General features: G+C 51.5%; 1 protein-coding gene across 2 annotated transcripts in view; it reads left to right on the top strand.

Moving 5' to 3' along the window:
* Window positions 1-22384, top strand: part of HPCAL1 (hippocalcin like 1) — a 118417-nt gene that overhangs the window by 72507 nt on the left and 23526 nt on the right. For both annotated transcript variants that reach the window (XM_040224934.1, XM_040224935.1), the window contains exon 2: window positions 16352-16438. The gene's annotated coding sequence lies outside the window, so the exon portion shown is untranslated. The remainder of the gene's footprint in view (window positions 1-16351; window positions 16439-22384) is intronic.

Genomic DNA, 22384 nt, shown 5'->3' with positions numbered 1-22384 from the left:
TGAGGAAAAAAATGGAGAGATGTGGGAGACGTCTGTGCACACACAATCCTGGCTCCTCCTGGTCGGTCTCCGCAGGCAGCACAGCAGCCCCCGAGCTGGCCTGGCTGGGGGTCTTCTGGGCAGAACTCCCAGGGGAGCAGGGGGCCCTCTTGTAAGGGAAGGTGGGCTCCCTGCACCGGGCTCACCTGTAGGTCCAGACAGGAATTGTCCTCGCTGCACAAATGCCTCATCCTTGAAGAGGTGTCGGCCAAGCCAGCTGTGCACCTGTGGGTTGTACTGTCTTTTAACCACAGTAAATTGACAATTTTCAGAAGTCCAGCTCTCAGACAGCAGGTGCATGAGGCTGGAGTGGTCTGGGGACACTAGGCTCCTGTGCCCTGGGGATGGGGGTGGTGGGCAGGCCGCCAGAGGCCGGCCAGGCTTCTCAGGGGACCAGAGAGTGTGCAGCGGTGCTGCTGTGGGCTGGGCAGGCATGGGTGTGTGTTTGCTGTTTGTGTCTTTAAGATGACTGGTTTTCTCCCCCTGGGCCAGCCCTGCTGGACACAAGCCTGTGGGCCCCCGGCAAAGGCCCCCCTGCCATGCTCCTCTTAGGCCCCCTTTCACTTGGGAGCTGTGGGTGCTGACCGAAGCTGCCCACTGACCTGTGATGTGTCACTTGCCCCTGCCTGGGTGAGGGAGTGTCTTGGAAGTCCTCGGAAAAGCTGCTCCCTAGTCCCCATCCCCTTGCATTTCCTGTCTCTGCTTGGCTGGCTCTTATTCATCTTTCGTTCTCCATTTAGATGTCACCTCCTCCAAGAAGCCTTCCTGGATCCTTAGATAGGACTGAAAGTCTCATCACGGCCCCCTCGAATCCTGCACTCACTATCCTCATGGCACCTGTCACTTGCCTCATAATCTGATGCACCTGAGTGAACTCCTTGAAAGCAAGAATTATACATATTCCCTGTTGCATCGTGACACCTGGGACAGTGCCTGGCACATAGCAGGTGTTCGGTTAAATGTGTTTTGAATGAGTGAAAGGATGCACGGATGAGACTTCCATTTCCTCTCCGAGACCACCCTTTCCCACGGGAAGGGTCAGGTGTGGGAACCACTGGTGTTTTGGTTGGCCTGGGTCACCGGGACAGAGGCAGCCCTCATGGGGCTTATGCTACCCCAAGAGCGGGGCTTCCTGAATCCTTGCCCACTGCCCCTGAGTGGGGTGAATGTAAAGCATGGGTGCGGTCTCCACAGCAGGCCAGCGGCAAAGATTGCCCATCCTCCTATTCCTGCCTGCCCACAGCAGGCCTGGGACCCGAGTACTTCTTGTAGCCCCTCCAGATCTCAGAGAAGCCTGGGGAAGGGGGCTTCCTTATGTGAGACCGTATAGCAGTAGGGGCTTCCCTGGTGGCTCGGACGATAAAGCGTCTGTTTGCCATGCAGGAGACCTGGGTTCGATCCCTGGGTTGGGAAGATCCCCTGGAGAAGGAAATGGCAGCCCACTCTAGTATTCTTGCCTAGAAAATCCCATGGACGGAGGAGCCTGGTGGGCTACAGTCCATGGGGTCTCAAAGAGTCGCACATAACTGAGCGACTTCACTTTCTTTCATAGCAGTGGGGGCAGGGTGGCTCTGTGCCCTGCAGGACCTTCCACACGGCATTTGGGGGTGAGAGCGTGGTTCCATGAGCTCCGCACTCTTCTGGCCCCGAGACGCTGAAACCAGTGGAGAAGTGGACCCCAGTGACAAGCCGCAGGGGACTGCGTTTACATCAGGGTCTTGTCCTGGTGGACAGCTTGGACTGCATGACTGCTTGTTGTGGGGTGACCTGTGCTGTGGGGTGTTTAGGAGCATCCTTGCCTTTACCCCTCAGGTGCCAGTAGATGACCCCCCCTCCACCCCCAGTTATAATGACCAGGAATGTCTCCAGACACAGACACACACAGACACACAGACACACAGACACACACACAGACACACACACAGACACACACACAGACACACACAGACACACACACAGACACACAGACACACACAGACACAGACACACAGACAGACACACACACACACAGACACACACACAGACACACACAGACACAGACACACACACACACACACACAGACAAACACACACAGAGACACACACACACACACAGACACACACAGACACAGACACACACACACACAGACACACACACACAGACACACACACACAGACACACACACACACACACACACACACACACACCATTTTTCCTGGTAGTTCTGGATTTGCAAGCTTGCTCTACGGCCAGAATCAGCGTCCTGCTACTTGAAAAAGTGAAAGTGAAAGGCGTTCCATTGTGTCTGACTCTCTGCGACCCCACAGTCCATGGAATTCTCGGCCTCACTCTTTTTTTTTTTTTCTAATATAAATTTACTTATTTTAATTGGAGGCTAATTACTTTACAATATTGTATCGGTTTTGCAGTTGTAGGCAGATGGCTGAGCCACTGCTGACCTCGGCCGTTGGGGCAGAGTGTGGGGAAGGACCAGGTTAGAATGTCGTTTCTCTAGGCAGGTCAGATAAGCCCTATCTCCCCCGCGAGGAGAGAGGTGAGCAGTGTCATTTTTTTAAAGATATGTATTTATTTGACTGCACCGGGTCTTAGTTTCGGCATGCGGGACCCAGTTCCCTGACCAGGAATCGAACCCGGGCCCCCTGCTTTGGGAGTGTGGCATCTTAGTCACCAGACCACCAGGGAAGGCCCAGAAGTGTAATTCTTGCAGAAGACCCCGGTTTAAGGACAGGGACAGAGGGACAGACCCGACCGGCTCATATCACATGGGACCAGTCTACAAGAGGCAGCTTTCAGCTGGCCTAGTGATGGGGGCCTCAGTGGCCCCCCTCATGCAGTCACTGCTTCACCCCTACACTTCTGTGGGACTGTGCCCCCTCCCCAGCCCCTCCCCCATGCTAAGACACCAAGTAGCAGTCCCAACAGAGTGTGTTTAGACTGAGCCGGGGGAGTGGGAAGCTTCCCTGAGGAAGGGACCCTGGGGACCGAGGAAATAGCGGTACTTGGTCTGGCCTTGGCAGTCAGAATCCTCAGACTTCTCCGCTGTGAACTGAGCCAAGGCTGGGATCAAAGCTACAAACACGGGCACGAGAGGCAGGCAGAGCCCCACGAGTGGCCTCCGCCTAGCACCTGTGCATGATAGTCGCTCTGCAAATGTTCTTTCTTGTCGTCCTTCCAGGAGCCCCCCACCTTGAGCACCTGGGGCCCCCATAGGCCACGGACTTGACCCTGTCTACTCGGGTCTGTGAGGCCGCTGAGCTGCTGTGGTCGATCGGAGGGGGGCACTCAGGGACTCCAGCACTTCCTCAGCTCCAAGGTGTCAGAAATGCAGTGCCCCGGGCTGAACCCCAGAGGCTATCTGGGAGCAGAGCCTAGGCATCTGCATTTGAGTGAGCAGGCCAGCTCCAGGCTTGTGTCCTGATGGGTGGGAGGTGGGCCCTGGAGGGGAGGTCTTGGGAGACTGTGGATGGGAGGCATCTTGTTGCCGCCGAGTCCTCCGGTGTGGATGCTCTGCCAGGAGCCCCGAGCCTCCCGGGCTGGGCCGGAGGGGTTGTGATCTCCCCATGAGACACTGGGCTGGTTTCAGTCGTAAACTTGGAACGGAGAGCCATGTGGGCAGCTCCCAGCAAGAGCCGTCTACACCGGGGTGGTGGCGGGACTCTGCGTCGCCTGGCTGAGCCGTGTCGCTAATAGGATTCGCAGAGCATTTCGGCTGCCGCAGCAACTCAGAAGCTGCTCATTTGTGGAGGAATGAATAATTTATTTGTGTTTTCAGATGACTTATCCCTTCATCACAGATACGGCGGCTCAGCTGTGCGCGCTCTGTTGGCTACAGAATAAGAGGCTTTGCGGGAGGACTTGCCTTAATCCTCCATGGCCTCCCGTTTGCAGGCTGCTTTGCAGGCTGCGTTTCAGGGACGCCCAGATCCTCTCTGGTGCTTTCCTTTCTTTGTGGGAAAGTTATACTTTTCCTCCTGGCCACCTGCTTCAGGAAGCACAGCCCGGGCACCAGCTGGCCTGGTAGTGGTTTCAGGGTGGACCAGCCCAAGGATGCAGTCGAGTTCTGTCTGGGGGAGGGGGCGGTTTCTAGTTTCTGTGTGTGACCAGCTGAAAGCTACACACGATTGCAATCACCCTTAAAAATCCCCGATTTTCTCGCGTGCCGGTTCCCACGTTGCCCCTCCCCACTCCCCCAGTGACCTTCCTGACTCCAGCCTCAGTTCTGCTACTCTTTCTGCCCGGGCTGCCACAACCATCTTCCTCCGAGTCCCTTGCCCGAGAGCCCTCTGCGGCTCCCTATTGCCACAAGCCACCTGGCCCCAGCATTCAAGGTCCTCCGTGGTCTGGCTGTGTCATTCGCTGCAGCCTCATCTAGAATCTCCTCTCCCTCTGAGCAGCCTGCTTGCTGATTCACTCATTAGACACCAACTGAGAGTCGTTGTGCCTCCAGGCCCATTGCATAGGAGACGTGGGAGCAGAATGCGTCCCTCCTAGAGCTCAGTCTAGAAGGACCAGGAGCCCCAGCAGGCGGCTTCCAGGCAGCCTCATGGACCCCCAGGAGCCCCAGGAAGGAGGGGAGGCCACATGGGAAAGTCTCTGAATTTTCCCATGTCCTCAGCCTACCGCTCTTGGTGGGATTGAGGCTCCGAGGGCACCTGGACTGGGGCCTGATTAGCCAGGTCCTCAAATGGAAAGTGCTGGGGCCTTGAGACCACCAGGGCTTCAGAGAGGCGAGGGGTGAGTATCTGGAGCCTGGACCTGAGGAGACTGCTCTGCGGGGAGCCTGGCCGGGAGCCCCTCAGCCCACCCTTCCTGCCTCTACAAAGACCCCACCCCAGGGCCCACCCTCTGCCCTGCTTTGCACATCTTGCTTAATTACACTTAAATAATTAGTGCCACTCTCCTTGCTCCTTTATTGCTCCTGGAGGGCAGGATTTAGTCTCTGGCAGGTCCTGTGGCCTGCAGGGCTGGTTGGCTCCGCTGGCATAGCACTCGCTGTCTGACTGTGTGACCTTGGGAAAGTGGCTTAACCTCTCTGAGCCTATCTGTTGGTGGCCGATGATCCTGAAATGGGGGCAGGGTGTGAGTGCACCCAGTGATCCTGAGGTGGAGCCTTAAACGCTAGGAGTTTAAGGAGCTTCCATGTGAATTTGTTACCACCCCCCGCCCCTGGGAATTCATGGGATGGGAGCAGCCCCAAAGGATGGGTCACTTGCCCGGGGCCACATGGTGACATGTCAGAGTCCAAATCCGACACTCTTGGGACCATTTCCATGAGAAGAGGGTGCCTGGTCCCCAGCCTCCACTTCGGGTGCTCTAGTACCTGCTGTCCAGAGGAGGCAGGTGCCGTAAGGGCTCCCCACCCCCCAGCCCTGGCTAAGACTGGCCACGACAGTGGGCCTGTCTGTGGGCAGAACGTGCCCCACATAGAAATGGCTGCATAGGCTCTGGATTCCTCCCCACTCCCCGCCTCCCTGGACCAGCCGGTGTTTCCCCCGTGGCTGCCTCATTGTTCTCTTGTTGGCAAAGCTTTGCTTTTTCTTCCTCCCTCCGGAACAGGAGGCGCCTCAGACACCGCCGGGAAGAACTCCAGGCAGGGATGTTATGGCCCCTGGTCCCTTTGGCATCAGGAGCTGGTCAGGGGGAGTGGATCCGTGGCCTGAGCTCCGGAGGTTCCAAGAATTCATTAGTGGGCAATGAGCCATTTTATTTTCGTTCCTGCCCACGGAGAATCAGAAGTGAACAAGCTTGGATTTTACGTCAGAAGGAAAAGCAGCGGCTTTAGAAGTGACCTGCCACCTCTACCCCCGCCCCTACCACTGCGGGGTCCCAAGGAGGTCCCCCCTTTTTGCCGCCCTCAGTTCCAGGGAATCTTACCATCCTTTCCCCAGTACCCAGTATTTTTGTAGCACTCTCTGGTTGTCAGAGTTCTATAACAATTGTGCTTAAAATAAAAAGGTGAACTCCTTGCCCTGTCCTCTGAGGCCCTGCTCCCCCAACACCCCACTGCTCCCCACTTCTGCCTGTTGGCCATGCTTCGGCCACACTCACTTTCTTGCTGCTCCTTGACGATGCCAAGCGTGCTCTACCCCAGGGCCTTTGCATTTGCTGCCCCTTCTGCCGAGAGCCCTCATCATAAGTCTATCCCTTCCTTTTCACGTGTCCCTGACTCTCAGCATCCAAGCAAGTTACCGCCCCGACCCCAACCCACCCTGGTGGGCTCAGTTGCTCAGTCATGTCCAACTCTTTGTGACCCCGTGAACTGTAGCTTGTCAGGCTCCTCTGTCCATGGGATTTCCCAGGTAGCAAAACTGGAGTGGGTTGCCATTTCCTTCTCCAGGAGATCTTCCACACCCCGGGATTGAACCTGTGTCTCCTGCACTGGCTGGCGGATTCTTGACCATTGAGCCACCCAGCAGTCTTCATCAGATCACTTCGTTTTACTCTTTTCCTAGCAGTTGGTGATCTGCTTACTTTCTCCGTTGCTGTCTTGTTACTGGAAAGGAAACCTTTTGGAGCTTCATCTGTGTTGTGTGTCGTGGAGGTTTTTTCCGATTGTCCTGTGGTCCTCCAGGTACCAGCACACTATAGGTTGTCATCCATTGATGGCAGGTAGACGTGAGGACGGTTTCCTCTAGGGGCTTTTATCAGCTGTGCAGCTGTGAGCCTTCTTGCTTGTGTAACTGGTAGACCTACGTCCATCTTTCTGCCGGGAGTAAATCAAGGAGCTGAATTTCTGGGCCATGGAGTTTGTGTAGTCATCTTTAGTAAATACGTCGTTTTTTCACAATGGTTGGAGATCGTAGGTGCCTTTTGTTTTGTGACCCCAGCTCAGGTGTCCTGGTGATGGGAGGGGACACAGGAGCTACAATAAGATGTCATGAGCGCTCCCTGGAAGCCGGGAATGCAGCAGGCGCCCAGGGCCCCAGATGACCAGAGGGCTGGTGAAGGTACTGGCCCTGGCCACGCAGGGCTCAGGGTTTAGCTCACTGCCGCCTTGGGGCCCTCTCCAGCTCTGCCTTCTTTCGTGGAGCATTCCAGCTGTGTGGTCTGACCTGCAAGTCTCGGCTTCCATGGTATGTTCCATGGCTTTCGCATCCCCGGGGACATCTGCAGGATACACAGCCCCTTCAACTCAGTTTTGTTTTATTTAATATTTATTATTTGGCTGTATCAGGCCCTAATCATGGCACGTGGATCTCTGTTGCACCATGCACGTCTCTCTAGTTGTGGCACTCAGGCTTTGTTGCCCTGCGGCATGTGGGATCTTGGTTCCTTGATCAGAGATTGAACCCCTGTCACTTGCATTGCAAGCTGGATTCTTAGCCCCTGACCAGCAGGGAAATCCCTCTAACGCAGTTATTGAATTGAGCAGTAGAGGAAAATGCCTTTGTGTTGTGCCAAATGTCTGTGTGAAAGTATTCGGCGAGCTACCGCCCCGATTACCTGGGGACCGTGGTGGAATTAGTCATCCTAAAACCACAGTCACCTCAGAAATAGTCATAATCCAAAACCCATCCGTCTCTGACTCCAGACCCATTGTATTTTTCTCCCTCAGGGACTTTGCTTCCTAATTAAGTTGGATTTCAGGATATATTAAAATAATTTGTCATCTCTTGAGCACACATTCGCCCCTGGTGCAAGCGGGCAGATCAGAGTCAGCCCAGGAGACCTGGGTCTAGGCGAGTGGAGGTGTTGAGCCTTGGCAGGAGGAAGCTCATGTAAGTGCCTTTCAAGGACTGGCCAGCAAGGATGCTGGGCACTGAGCCCTCCGGGCCTGGCCCGTAGAGGAGGAACTAGCCCCAGAAATGGCCCTAGAACCCTGGTTTGTTAGCTGGTGGTTCACAGTCAGCACCCTGGGGTGGCAGACTGGGTGGTTTCAGGGACTGAACTCCTTCAGCCCGGACCCGGACCCAGCCTGTATCCAGAGGGACTCCCCCTCCCCAGCCGCCCCCCAGTGCACCAGATCACCTCCTGGAACGCAAGTGATCCCTGGAGCTTGGTTTGACTGCCCATCCCCGACATCCAGCACATGACATCTGAGGGTACCCAGTTGGGCTGTGGGTTCCTCAAAAGTCGGGCCGGTGTTCCCTGCACCTAATGCACTCTGCAGGCACTCAGCAAGTGTGTGGGGTGCGTGCTGGGGGCAGGGTGGGGAGCGTGTCTCCAAGGCAGTTTTGCAGCTCAGCTGAGATCTGAGGCTGCCAGTTCTCACGGTCAGCCATGGTGATGAGCTCTGAGAGCTGTGTCCCTCGGCTGCAGAGCTGGGAGGCCCTGTGCTTTGCCCTCCTGTTTCTGTGAACCTGCTCTTTGCCCTTGTGTCTTCTGGGGTAGAGAAGTACAAGAACGCTGGCCTAGACTCCGGTTTGCTTGTTTTTTAATAACTTTACTAAGATACAATCCACGTACCGCACAATTCACCCATATAAAGTATACAATGCGGTGGCTTTTAGTACATTACCAAATACATGTGCAGCTGCCACTGCAGTCAATTTTAGAATGCTCCATCACCCCCAAAAGAATGTTCATAACCCTAAAGGAATGTTCCGTCACCCGAAAAGAATGTTTCATCACCCCAAAAGAATGTTCCATCATCCCAAAAGGAGACCCCATACTCTTTATTTATTTTTGTTGATTTAATTCATTCATCTCATATTTTTCTTTTAGCGAACATTAGATAATATGAACAAAGTTATATTGCTCACTATAATTAAATTGTTTTTTGCTTTATATAAGTTATACACATACTAAAGTGGGTAAAATTCACTAAAGTAAATTAGAATTATTCCAGAACTTTGACCTGTACTTCTCCACGTTAGGACAAAAGAAAGCTTGTCAAGTTTCCCTGGGATCAGTGTCATGCAGCAAACTGATTGACTATATGCTGCTTTTAAGTTACCATTTCCCATTTTTTAAAGACTAATTTAAGGTGACAGTCAAAATAATTTTTATCTCAAGTTTGGTGAAAGAACAGAAGCTGGCCATACACATCCTGCTCATAACCATATGGGCCATTTAAAAAATAAGAAATAATAAAAATAAAACTATACCTATAATCAAGAAAATTCTACTCATCCTGCTAAGAAAAAACAGCTACTAATAACTTATTTTAGAATACTTTAAATACAGATGGAATTTATAGTAACTAGATTTCACTGTATCTTGTTTTATTGATTCTTAATGCTTCTCTTTCAATTTTAAAGTAACAGATTACTTCAAAATAAAGCCACACTGCTTAGTATTTTACAATTTCATTCTTTTATAAATTTAAGACGCCTCAAAAAGTCCAGATCCAGGATTATAAAACAAGCAACCTTCAGAATGTATTTTGCTTGGTAGGCGGAATGGTTCTTAATCTTTGGAAGTATAACACCTTCATGCAGTACTTATTTGCTCGAGATGACCACAACCATTCCCCACACTGTCACCTTCTGAGCTGAGATGTGATACTGATACCCTGTTCTTAATATTCTAAAACACAGCTGTTGTTGTTTAGTTGCTCAGTCGTGTCCGGCGACTCTGAGACCCCATAGACTATAGTCCAGCAGGCTGCTCTGTCTATGGGATTCTCTAGGCAAAAATACTGGAGTGGGTTGTCATTTCCTCCTCCACCCCAAACCTTTTCAGTTCAGTTCAGTCGCTCAGTCATGTCCGACTCTTTGCGACCCCATGAACCGCAGCACGCCAGGCCTCCCTGTCCGTCACCAACTCCCAGAGTTTACTCAAACTCATGTCCATTGAGTTGGTGATGCCATCCAACCATCTCATTCTCTGTCGTCCTCTTCTCCTCCTGCCTTCAATCTTTCCCAACATCAGGGTCTTTTCAAATGAGTCAGCTCTTCGCATCAGGTAGCCAAAATATTGGAGTTTCAGCTTCAACATCAGTCCTTCCAATGAACACACAGGACTGATTTCCTTTAGGATGGAGTGGTTGGATCTCCTTGCAGTCCAAGGGACTCTCAAGAGTCTTCTCCAACACCACAGTTCAAAAGCATCAATTCTTCTGTGCTTAGCTTTCTTTATAGTCCAACTCTCACATCCATACATGACTACTGGAAAAGCCATAGCCTTAACTAGACAGACCTTTGTTGACAAAGTAACGTCTTTGCTTTTTAATATGCTGTCTAGGTTGGTCATAACTTTCCTTTTGAGGAGCAAGCGTCTTTTAATTTCACGGCTGCAATCACCATCTGCAGTGATTTTGGAGCCCCCCAAAATAAAGTCAGCTGCTGTTTCCACTGTTTCCCCATCTATTTGCCATGAAATGATGGGACCAGATGCCATGATCTTAGCTTTCTGAATGTTGAGCTTTAAGCCAACTTTTTACTCTCCTCTTTCACTTTCATCAAGAGACTCTTTAGTTTTTCTTCACTTTCTGCCATAAGGGTGGTGTCATCTGCATATCTGAGGTGATTGATATTTCTCCCGGCAATTTTGATTCCAGCTTGTTCTTCCTCCAGCCCAATATTTCTCATGATGTACTCTGTATGTAAGTTAAATAAGCAGGGTGACAATATACAGCCTTGACGTACTCCTTTTCCTATTTGGAACCAGTCTGTTGTTCCATGTCCACTTCTAACTGTTGCTTCCTGACCTGCATACAGATTTCTCAAGAGGCAGGTCAGGTGGTCTGGTATTCCCATTTCTTTCAGAATTTTCCACAGTTTATTGTGATCCACACAGTCAAAGGCTTTGGCATAGTCAATAAAGCAGAAATAGATGTTTTTCTGGAACTCTCTTGCTTTTTTGATGATCCAGCGAATGTTGGCAATTTGATCTCTGGTTCCTCTGCCTTTTCTAAAACCAGCTTGAACATCAGGAAGTTCACGGTTCACGTGTTGCTGAAGCCTGGCTTGGAGAATTTTGAGCATTACTTTACTAGCGTGTGAGATGAGTGCAATTGTGTGGTAGTTTGAGCATTCTTTGGCATTGCCTTTCTTTGGGCTTGGAATGAAAACTGACCTTTTCCAGTCCTGAGGCCACTGCTGAGGTTTCCAAATTAGCTGACATATTGAGTGCAGCACTTTCACAGCATCATCTTTCAGGATTTGAAATAGCTCAACTGGAGTTCCATCATCTCCACTAGCTTTGTTCGTAGTGATACATAAGGCCCACTTGACTTCACATTCCAGGATGTTTGGCTCTAGATTAGTGATCACACACCATTATGATTATCTGGGTCATGAAGATCTTTTTTGTATATATAGGTTATACACATACTAAAGTGGGTACAATTTTGGCTACCACCTTTAACTACCACGTCTCATTCCCCTCTCCACCTTTCCCCAGCCCTAAGAAATTGTTAATTTACTTTCTGTCTCTATAGATTTCCTATTCTGGACATTTTCTATAACAGAATCATACAACATTTGTCCTTTTGTGCTAGTTTCACTTAGCATAATGTTTTCAAGGTTTATCCATATTGTAGCACATGTCAGTACTTCTTTTTATGGCTAAATGATATTACACTGTATGAAAATACCACATTTTGTTTATCCATTCATATAGTAATGAACGTTTGGGTTGTTTAATAATGCTGCTATGAACAAGGTTTTTTATGGACGTTTGTTTTCATTTCTCTTGGGTGTATTCCTCATAGTGGAGTTTCTGGGTTATATGATAACCATATGTTCACTCATTGAAAAACTGCTAGATTGCTTCCCAAAGTGGCTGCACCATTCACATCACCAACAGCAGTGGGATCCAATTTCTCCAAATCCTCACCAACACTTGCATTGATCTGACGTTTTCTTTTCCAAAAATTTTGGTGGGTATGAAATGATATCTCATTGTGCTTTTGATTTTCATTTCTCTAATAACTAATGATGTTAAGCATCTTTTCTTTCATTAAAAAAAAATTTATTTGATTTTGGCTGTGTTGGGTCTTGCTTGTCCCTAGTTCCAGCAAGCGGGGGCTCCTCTCTGGCCGTGGTGCTCAGGCTTCTCTTGTTGTGAGGTTCAGGCGCCAGGGCTCACGGGCTTCAGTAGACGCAGCTCCTGGGCTCTAGAGCACAGGCCCAGCAGTTGGGAGGCACAGGCTCAGTAGTTGGGAGGCACAGGCTCAGCAGTTGGGAGGCACAGGCTCAGCAGTTGGGAGGCACAGGCTTAGTTGCACCACAGCGTGTGGAGTCTTCCTGGATCAGGAATCGAACTTACGTCTTCTACATTGCAAGGCAGATTCTCAATCACTGGACCACCAGGGAAGCCCCTGTAGTAAGTTTTTAAATTGAGACCTGTGAGTTCTACTTTTTTTTTTTTTTCCATAACTGTTTCAGCTGTTCTGCGTCCTTTGAAGTTCCATATGAATTTTAGAATCAGCCAAATACAAAGTAGTAAGCTGGCATTCTGAGGGGGAACCTGGAGGTTAGTGTGGGGAGTATTGTCATTTTAACAGTGTTAAGTCTTCTGATCTATGAACATGGGATATTTTCCCACTTATTTAGATCTTCTTTCATTTTTTTCAACAATGTTTTGTAGTGTTCAGAATACATTTTGCATTATTTTGTTAAATTTATTTTATAAATTTTAAAATAATTTTTGATGCTATTGCTTACAGAATTGTTTTCTTAATTTCATTTTTGGATTTTTAATTGCCTGTATATAGAAATATACTTAGTTTTTGTTTGTTGTATCCAGCAACCTTGCTTAAATTATGTCATTAGTTCTATTACATTTTTTTAGTGGTTTCCTTAGGATTTTTTATATAAAAGATCATGTCATCTGCAAATAGAGATAGTTTTATTTCTTTTCTAATTCAGATGCCTTGTATTTTTTTTCTTGCCTAGTTGCCCTGGTTAGAACCTCTAGTATAATGTTGAATTGAAGTGACAGGAGTGGGCATCCTTGTCTCATTCCTCATCTAAGGGAAAAAGCATCTGGCATTTTTACCATTAAGTGTGATGTTGGCTGTGAGTTTTTCACAAATATCCTCTGTCAGACTGAAGAAGTTTCCTTCGGTTCTTAGTTTGAGTGTTTTTTATCATGGAAGGATGTTGGATTTTGTCAAGTGCTTTTTCTGCATCTGTTGAGATTAGCATGTGACTTTTGCTTTTTATTTTTCTGTATGATGTACTACATTAATTGTTTTCAGATGGTAAACTATCCTTGCATTCCTGAGATAAATCCCATTTGGTATGATGTATAACTTTTTTTATTCTTTATGTTACTGGATTTGCTAAGCTGGGTTTGTGTGTGTTTTTTTTTTTTTTTTGTGGGCTTGTTTTTCTTTTCAACCTTGTCCATTAGGGACATTGGTCTGTAGCTTTCTTCTCTTGTGGAGACTTTGTCTGGTTTTGCTATCAAGGTAGTACTAGCCTCATAGAACCAGTTGGGAAGTGTTCCAGCCTCTTCTGTTTTTTGGAAGAGTTTGTGAAGAACTGTTATTAATTCTTTAAATGTTTATAGAACTCAGCCGTGAAACCATCTGGGCCTGGTGGGGACTTTGCTTCGTGAGTAGTTTTTTGATCACTAATTCAGGCTCTTGCCTTGTTATAGGTATGCAGACCTGCTTCTTCTTGAGTCGGTTTCAGTAGTTTGTGTCTTTCAACTTGGCTTCGATTCTTACGAGAGTGTTTTCAAAGCTTCTCTGCTCTTTTAGTCATTGTTGACATTTATTGCATCTTCCTATGAGCAAGTATTTTGTATGTGTGTGCATTTGCTCACGGAATCTTTTAAGAGGTTGATGAACTAGGTGGGATTATCATCTCCGTTTTACATCCTGGAAGACTGAGGCAGAGAGAAGGTAGATAATGAGTCACACAACTAGGAAATAGTAGAGCTAGGATTTGAGCCCAAGCAGCCCAGCTACGGAGCCCTCTCTGCTCTCCCAGGGCCTTGCTCTGTGCTAGGAGCTGGGAGTACCAAAATGAGTCAAAGCTGGTCACGACCTGAGTCATCCCCCCACCCCGCCCAGAGACCCCAGACCTAGGAGAAGGAGGTGCCTTGGACATAAAGTGAACAAAAGGCTGGGAGGTCAGGATGGGCCCCAGGAGAAAGGGACCCAGGTGAAGCAGGCCTTGAAGGAGGGTCCAATGCAGGGGGTGTGTGTGGGTGAGTCAGGGAGTTACCTCTCCTCTCTCCCAAGTGCTCAGAGAAAGGAAAGGGCGTCATAGCCTTTGGATGCTGATGCCCCGCCTGGCAGGAGTTTGGAGCACTAGGCTCGAGCCCAGGAGGTCTGTTTGAATCACCCAGGCATCCATAGTTTGTTCTCCTAGAGAGGAAGTGGCATGACCATTTGTAAGACAATTGAGAGACAGAAATCAGGAGCAACCAGACATAACTCAACATAATTATTTCTGCATAATGACTTCTGCTCCTTGATTCCGTCTCCAGCGATGACTGTCATCTGTATCTGTCACAGGAAAGCTGGTGGCCGGGGAGCCCCTGTGGCTTAGCTGATAGAGCCAGGAGGAAATTTGCAATTCGAGTTAATGGAGTGTTCCCAAGCAGACTGGGAGCCAGAGGCTTCTGAAAGGATGGCTCCTCCTGCTGGGAAACCTGGGATCAGAGCTGGCCCAGCCTCCCCAAGGGATCCGGCCTGTCGACCATGTCACAGCTAGGGACACTGAGGATGGCGGGGGTCACAGGGCCCACCTCAGTCACGGGGCCTCCCGACACAGAGGAGCACCTCTGCTGTCCTCACTCCACAGAGCTCTTCCTGGGAGAGCTGGGGCTTGTCTGGTGAGACAAGACGGTGTCCACCTGGACTAGGAATGCTGTCACCATCCCTGAGCTGATCCTTGAGCTTGATGTTCATGCAGGTCTGTCCCCCAGAGGCTAGAAATGGTGGGGCCTTTGTGCAGACGACCTGCAGCTGGGGGAGGCCCCCCTGTGACATTAATTGTGCAGAGTGGCTGGAGGGCGCCAGCCCCACCACCACCACCTGCAGGAGGACCACAGGCCTGGGGCACACATGATCCAAAAGCAAAAGCAAAAGCCCCCTAACCTGAGGGGGTGCTTGCCTGCAGCATACCCATGCCTCCTATAAGCTCCTGTAATTGATGAGGGCATCTGGAAAGAGCAGAGGTAGGTTTAGGGGTGTACATTTTGGGCACCCCACTTGGCCACGTGTAACCTTGACATGCGTCCCCAAATCTGTTTGCTCCTCTGTAAACTGGGGGGTTAGAATGCACCCTCCTCGCCAGGGCCGATAGGAGGTCAAGAAGATAAAATGACCACCAGACACATTGCTTCTAGCACATTCTGCCGTTGATTCCAACTTACTGGTTTTCACCAGGGTGACCTTGTGGAGGGCCCTTGACCCTGTCCAGGCTTTAATTTCCCTGAGTGTCCAAGCAGGGCTCCAGAGTCATGAGATGACTTGGCTGAGATCATTAACGTGAACTCACCTATAGAGAAATAGGGGACGAGATGAGCAGAGGGGGATTTTAGGGCAGGGAAGCTGCCTCGTATGATATTAGTATTATAACATTGATAGTGAAGGACAGGGGAGCCTGGCGTGCTGCTGTCCATGGCGTCGCAAAGAGTCAGATGTGACTGAGCAACCGAACAACAGGATACGTTTGTTCAAACCCGCAGAATGTACAACACCAAGAACGAGCTCCTGTGAGCTGTGGCTTGGGGGCGATGACATGTATTTGTGTAGGTCCACCAGTTGTAACATAGGTATCCCAGTCTGCAGGGGGAGGACGGTGAACATGAGGAGGGCCGTGTCTGGGGACAAGGGGTAAGTGGGAACACTGTATTTTCTGCTCTGTTTTGCTGAGAATGAAAAAACTGCTCTAAAAAATAAAGTCTATTAAGAGTGTTACATGTAGGTATATACAGGTGTATATGTGTATACATAAAGTACATCAGTGACCTCCAGTGAGCATTTCTGGTGGGGAGATGCATGGTGTTTGCACCCAGGTCTTGAATCCAGCAGTGAGTGTCAGTGATATAGCGGGCATATGAAGCCCTGTATTGCTGAAGCAGGGTAGAATTCTGCCTGAGCACAAGTGCACTGTGCTTTCAGTCATGTCCATGGGATGCATTTGGGGGCACTCATTTCTCAAACAGAGGTTATTTATTGAGCGCCTGCTGCATGCAAGCTCTGAGCCAGGCACCGGCTACCCAGAAATGAAGGCACAGATTCTCCGCCCTTGTGGAGCTCACAGTCAGTTCGGGAGAAATGCAGCCCTCATTCTGCAGGGGCAAGGAGAGCCCTGCCAGCCCCCAAGGAGGAAGAGAACCTTGTATTATGGGAGGATCATGGGGAAATGTGTGTAGATTGTATGGAAGCGACTGGCGAGGAAGTCAGTGGGCTCTGGGTCTGGGTGGCCCCGCCGCACGTGACCGGTCTGTCCTCTCTTCCAGGGCATGGTCTAGCAGCCTGGGCCAGGACGTAGAAGCGGCCTCCGAGGTTCTGACCCCTACTTTCTCTCCACCTCTGCTCGGCCTTGGGTAAGTGCTCTGGTGCGGGGGAGAGGCAGGTGAGATGGGGTGAGGACGGGGCTCTGAGGGGCCTCTGCCTTTCTGTGGGGTCCTGTCCACGTGCCGGCATGTGGGGACTTGACCCAGTCAGCGGAAAGAATGGGGAAGGCTTTAGGGGGGCAGTCTGCCCAGCACCCCCATGATGGCGCAGTCTGACCCCACATCCCGTGGGTGGGGCCTTCCTGCCTCTCTTGCTTGGACACCAGGGTGTGGACTTCCTGAGGGAGGGGCGTTTCTGCTGCTGCCCTGCCTTTCCTTCTCTCACTTTCCCCACTCACCCAGTGAAAGCACTCGCCGGTGTGGGCCAAGAGACCCAGGGAGAGGGTCTGGGGACAGACTTCAGAGTGGGTCTCTGGGCTTTTCTCCACAAAGAAAACAGACACAGCTCCATGTGGAAGCAGACACGGCCGCTTTCATTGGTCTGATCTTTCACCAGCCCTGTCAGAGCTGGGAAATGGGGAGGGGGCAGGAGCTGGCTCTGGCTACCTGGATATCACTTGTGTAAAGAGGCCCAGCTGGAGGCTGGTGGGTGGGCACAGGGGCACAAGGGGCGGTGCCTGGGCAGGTTGGGTCCTCCTGAGGCTAGTAGCTGAGTGTCAGGAGCTGGAGCAGGTGGAGGGGTCCAAAGAGGACAGAGGAGGTGGTCCCTGGTGTCTCCTTCCATCCCAAGGCCCCCTAGGTGTTTCATTTCTCACCCAGCAAAGACTCAGTAACCCTTACCCCCCACCCCTGAGAAATCAGAAACTCTGGGAGGCAGGTGGCACCTCTAACAACGAATGTCCTTGGTTGGGATGTCCTGGACCACGATGGGAAGTGGGAGGACCCCTTCTCTCTGCCCTTCTCCCTTTGGTGATGGACAGGAGGGCCTGTCCCCCAATCTTCCATCTCTGTTTACCTGCTGCAGGCACCTAAGTGCTAAGGCTGCGGGTCCCAGCCTCCTGCCAGCAATCACTCATTCATCCCCTCAACAAAGTATGTACTGATCACTCACACTAGAGCGTCCAGGCTCTGGGCTTCCAGTGGAGAACTGACTTGAATAAAACCTGGCCCCAGGGACTCCATATTCTAGTTCAGGGAAGAGAGAGAATTCAGTAAAATACAGAGAAAAAAATAAAGTAGGAAAGGGGATAAGAATGTGTATTGGGGTGACAGCTTTGGACAGAGGAGTTAGAGAAGGCCTCACTGAGAAGTGCCCTGAGCCTAGAGATGCAGTGGAGGCAAGGGGGCAGTTTGGTATCAGAGGAAGAGCCAGTGCAAAGGGCCTGTGGCAGTAGCACATCTGAGGGATTCGGGGGCAGCAAAGAGATCCGTGTCACTGGAGGGGATGCACAAGTGCAGGAGAGGGGATGGGCCAGACAGCTGCTGGGGGTGTAGCTCATGTGTGAGGAGTGGGGCACTCACAACATGAGCCCAACAAGGAGAAGCATCTCGGTGCAGTCGAGACCACCCTACACGGGGAGCCCCTCGCTCACTTCACACGTAATTGTTGCTCACAGAGACTTAAGCACTGCTCTAAAGATGCTGGGTGAACAGGGGCATGGAGACAGGGCTTCTGTAGGACAAAAGGCCAGGAGAGCAAGGCCGTAGGCTGACTCTGAATGCGGTCCACCTGGCTGTCCCGACGTGGCCTCAGAGTGGAAACTGTGGTGGCTTCGAGGCAGGGAACCCGGAAAGGGAAATCCTTCCTAGGTTGTACGTTGCGGGTTATTTTTAGAGTGACCAGCAGTGACTTTGCAATATCATTTCCTGTGGGTGTCCCCTCCAACCCTCAACCACAGGGACGGGCCCTGCATGACAGGCCTTGTGGGCAGATGCGTGCTCACATGCACGTACACACACATGCACACACGGTGTGCACACAGGTTGGCATTCTCATCCACTGCAGTCAGTGGAGGGATGGGGACCACGTCCTGGCCCGCCTGCAGGATGGCGAGCCCCGGGTCAGGGACTCGCTGTCTCCAAAATCCCTGAGCTTCTGCTCTGGGTGGGGTTCTGCACAGATGGCTGCATGCGTGCCGAGAGTGGGAGGCCTGGCCCCAGGCTCACACCTGCTCAGGAAGGAGAAAGGCAGGGGTCAAAGGAAGGGCACCTGCCGGTCTGTCTTTGCTCAGCTCCCAAGGGGTGAGACGGAGAGAGAGGTTCCATAATGCACAGACGAAGGATGAAGTGATGTCCCCAGGGTCTCGCTGACTGCTGGCCCCTGGCCAGGCCCCTGAGCCAGGTCTGAGCCCACAGGTCATCCACCTCTCCCATCGGTCCCACACTTATCCTTCTCCCTTCACATCCAGCCCAGGCCCAGGCCCAGGCCCATGGCCACGATTTCTGGGACAGCCTGCATTTCACATTTCCTGTCCTGTAGACCCCTCAAATTTCCTTGGGCTGGTCAGACCCCAGGGGCACGTTGGTCACTTAGCAACACCCATGTCACAGGGTGGCTATTCTGAGGACCTCAGAGGATCTCCAGGAAACTGGCTCCTTCACGGATGTCACAGAATATCGGGGTCAGAGGGGCTCTGATGGGCAATGTGGAGACCTTAAGGGGCCAGGAAGATGGGCTCTTGGGCACGCTGAACAGCACGCCAAGGCCGCAGATCCACTGAACTGGTAAGCCTGCAGAGGATCTGGGGCTGCCTGCCAGGGGCTCCCTTGCCCTTGTTGCCCTTTTTCGCCCTCTTTCCTCGCTTCCTCTCACCAGCTACACCGCTGCCCTGTGCTTTAGATGTTGTGCTAATCGGCTGTGGGATTACTGCTAGCCACACCCTGAGAAACTGAAACTCAGTTCTATGTCTTTGGGGAAGAGAATGGGGAAGGACCTGAGGTATAAGCCTAAAATGCTGCCTTCCTTCCCTCCCCTTTCTGTCCCCACCACACCAGCATCACGCTTGACTCAGAGTACAGACTAACTCAGGGTAAGGAAGGAAAGAGGGATTCACACCTTCCTTCCTTCCCAGCTAGATTGGAAGCACTTTGGGGGCACCTTGTACATTTCTGTATCCCCAACACCTCACCAGGGGCTTCCCAGGTGAAGCTAAGTGGTAAAGAACCCGCTTGCCAATGCAGGGGACATAGGAGACGAGAGTTCATTCCTGGGTTGGGAAGCTCCCCTGGAGGAGGGCATGGCATCCCACTCCAGTATTCTTCCCTGGACAATCGCAGGGACAGAGGAGCCTGGTGTCCATAGGGTCACACAGAGTCAGACACAGCTCACAACCTATCACGCACGCACCTCTTCACCATGATCCCCACTCAGTAGGTGCTCTGTTAATGTGTGCTGACTGACACCTTCTGTGCGAGTTTGTGCTTTGGTGCCAGCTCTCCCTGCAGAAACTTTGGCTTCTGGTGCTGTGATTTAAAGAATAAAAACGGCAAAGGGCAGTGTTTAGGAGCTGTCTTCATTCAGATTATAAATACACTCTCTGATGACAACTCAAGACTGTAGCCCTGGGGCCACCAAGAGGCAGCTGGCATGTCACCATTGGTGCACCCAGCATCTTGGCCAGGCTGATGCCACTTTTTAGGAGAATGACTTACTGTTTTTTATTTCTCTCCAAAGACATTAAACATGAATCAAATAGCAGATGAGATGATTCACTGGAAGTTTTCTTCCAAGTTTCAAAACACACACACACACACACAAAACGGGATTGGTGTGCTGAACCGTATGTAAGTGAAGCCAGATGGCATTGGGCTGGAGCCCTGCCTCCAGGGGCTCTGCTGTGGGCAGCACCTCGCAGAGGGGGACCTCGCCCTGAGGTCAAAGCCCTGTGTTAACCATCACAAAACTCCAGAAGGCCACGGGTGTCTCAAAAACCCAAGTCTAATGTTCATCATGACATTGCTTCCGTTTCTACCCAAGATATCTTAGAATGTGACCAAACCTCATTCATCTGGGGCACAGGAATTCACAATTTGGAAAGGGTTCATTTGGGGCCCATGGGTTGAGAATTGAGTCATCACTCAGGCGGGAACCTGGCAGAAATGAGCCTTCTCCCACCTGCGGGGAGAAAACTGAATGCATCTGCCAACCAGGATCCTGGGGAGAGGGACACACACTGTCGCTGGGTGGGTGAACGTCTCTGGTGCCGTCCAGGCTCCCACTGGCAGTAGATTCCAGGATGTTTTTGAGGGTGGAACGTACCTCGGGGGCCATGTTGTCCAAATTCATATTTTTCAGATGAGGAAAGTAAAGCTGTGAGGCATGTGACTTGCCCAACATTGCCCAGGCATCCCGACCCCACCCTCGGGGGCGGGGGTGGGGGGTGAGGGCAGGGGTGGGGGTGAGGGCAGCGGTGCTGGTAAAATCTGATTCCTGTCTGCTCACTGAGAACACCCTTCATCTCCCTCAGGGCTCTCCCACATTCCCACCTTTACCATCTGCCTGAGAAAGAATGCAGAGGCAATTGTTCAGGTATTTTTTGACTCAGACTTTACCAATTTGAAGGACTTCCCTAGGGGCTCAGACGGTAACAAGTCTGTCTACAATGCTGGAGACCCGGGTTCGATGCCTGGGTCGGGAAGATCCCCTGGAGAAGGAAATGGCAACCCACTCCAGTACGCTTGCTTGGAAAATCCCGTGGACGGAGGAGCCTGGTGGGCTGCAGTCCACAGGGTCGGACACAACTGAGCGGCTTCACTCTTACCAGTGTGAACTGCCCTTCGGGTCATTAGTCTGAATTCCGACTTCTCCGGGTTGATGGTATCTTTTCTTCTCTCCCCAGCTGCCCCTCCTGCCCGCACCCTGCATTTGTTGATCTATTCATTCTTCCTCATTCCCCTCCACTGCTCTGTATTGCCCCAAGCTGTTCTGTGCTGCTCGGTACTGATGTGTTGTTAGGCTGCTCGTTGCCCAGGAAGGTGCCTGGGGAGGTAACAGGCCCAGCTGTGGAGGGGGCGCTTGCTGGTGGTCTCCCCAGAAGCTCGGGCCAAGAGCTGCGGAAGTCACAGTGCCGCCGGGCTTCCTGCACGCCCCGCCCAGATGAGGCCCCGCCCGCCTCCCCGCCGTGCGCCTCCAGCCACGCCACACAGTTCCGCACACTCGTGTCTCCCCGCACGCCGACGCCCTCTGTCGTGTCGCCCCCGCCCTCCTCTACTGCGGGGACCCACCTGCAGCAGAGCTCGGCTCCCGCGTGGCTCACGAGTCACACCTTCGGGTCCTGGTGCATAAAGTGTGTGCCAGCCTAGGACGCGTATGAAGTAGCAGCTGTGGCGGGAATGAAGGAATTGAAAGCGTGGCCCACACTGGTGTCTCCGAGATAACTGAATTCCCGGGGTGAAATCCTAGTCGTTGCATACACCGTTGTGTTGGAAAGGCCTTCTCTCCCGAGAGCACCACCTCCCCCCTCACCAGACCTGGTTTCTCTCCCACTGGAGCCAGAGAACAGACTGAGGCTTCCAGGCAGCGCGTGGTGGGGCCGCAGCAGTGTGGAGGAAAGGGGCATGCCGAGTGTGTGTGTGTGTGCGTGCTGTATGTGTGTGGTGTGGGGGGGTTGTGTGTGAAATGTGTGTGGGCTGGGCAATACAGTATGTGTGTGTCTGTGTGGTGTATGTGTATGGTGTGTGTGGGAGTATTGTGTGGGGGAGGTCTGTGTGACGTGCGGTGTGTGCAGTATGGAGTGTGTGTGTGTGTATGGTGTGTGTGTGTGTGTGTGTGTGTGTGTGTGTGTGTGTGGTGTATGTGAATGGTGTCGGGTGGTATTATGTGGGGTGTGTGTGTGACGTGTGGGGTGTGTGTGTGACGTGTGGGGTGTGTGTGTGACGTGTGGGGTGTGTGCAGTAGGGTGTGTGGGGGGCTGTGTGTGTGTGGTGGTATTGTGCGGGGGTGTGTGTGTGGTGTATGTGTATGGTGTGGGGTGGTATTGTGTGGGGGGCGGTGTGTGACATGTGTGGTGTGTGCAGTAGGGTGTGTGTGTTTTGTGT

This window comes from Oryx dammah, unplaced genomic scaffold (assembly GCF_014754425.2).
Source record: "Oryx dammah isolate SB20612 unplaced genomic scaffold, SCBI_Odam_1.1 HiC_scaffold_25, whole genome shotgun sequence".
In the NCBI taxonomy this organism is placed as follows: Eukaryota; Metazoa; Chordata; class Mammalia; order Artiodactyla; family Bovidae; genus Oryx; species Oryx dammah.
This window is presented reverse-complemented; position numbering and strand designations above follow the sequence as displayed.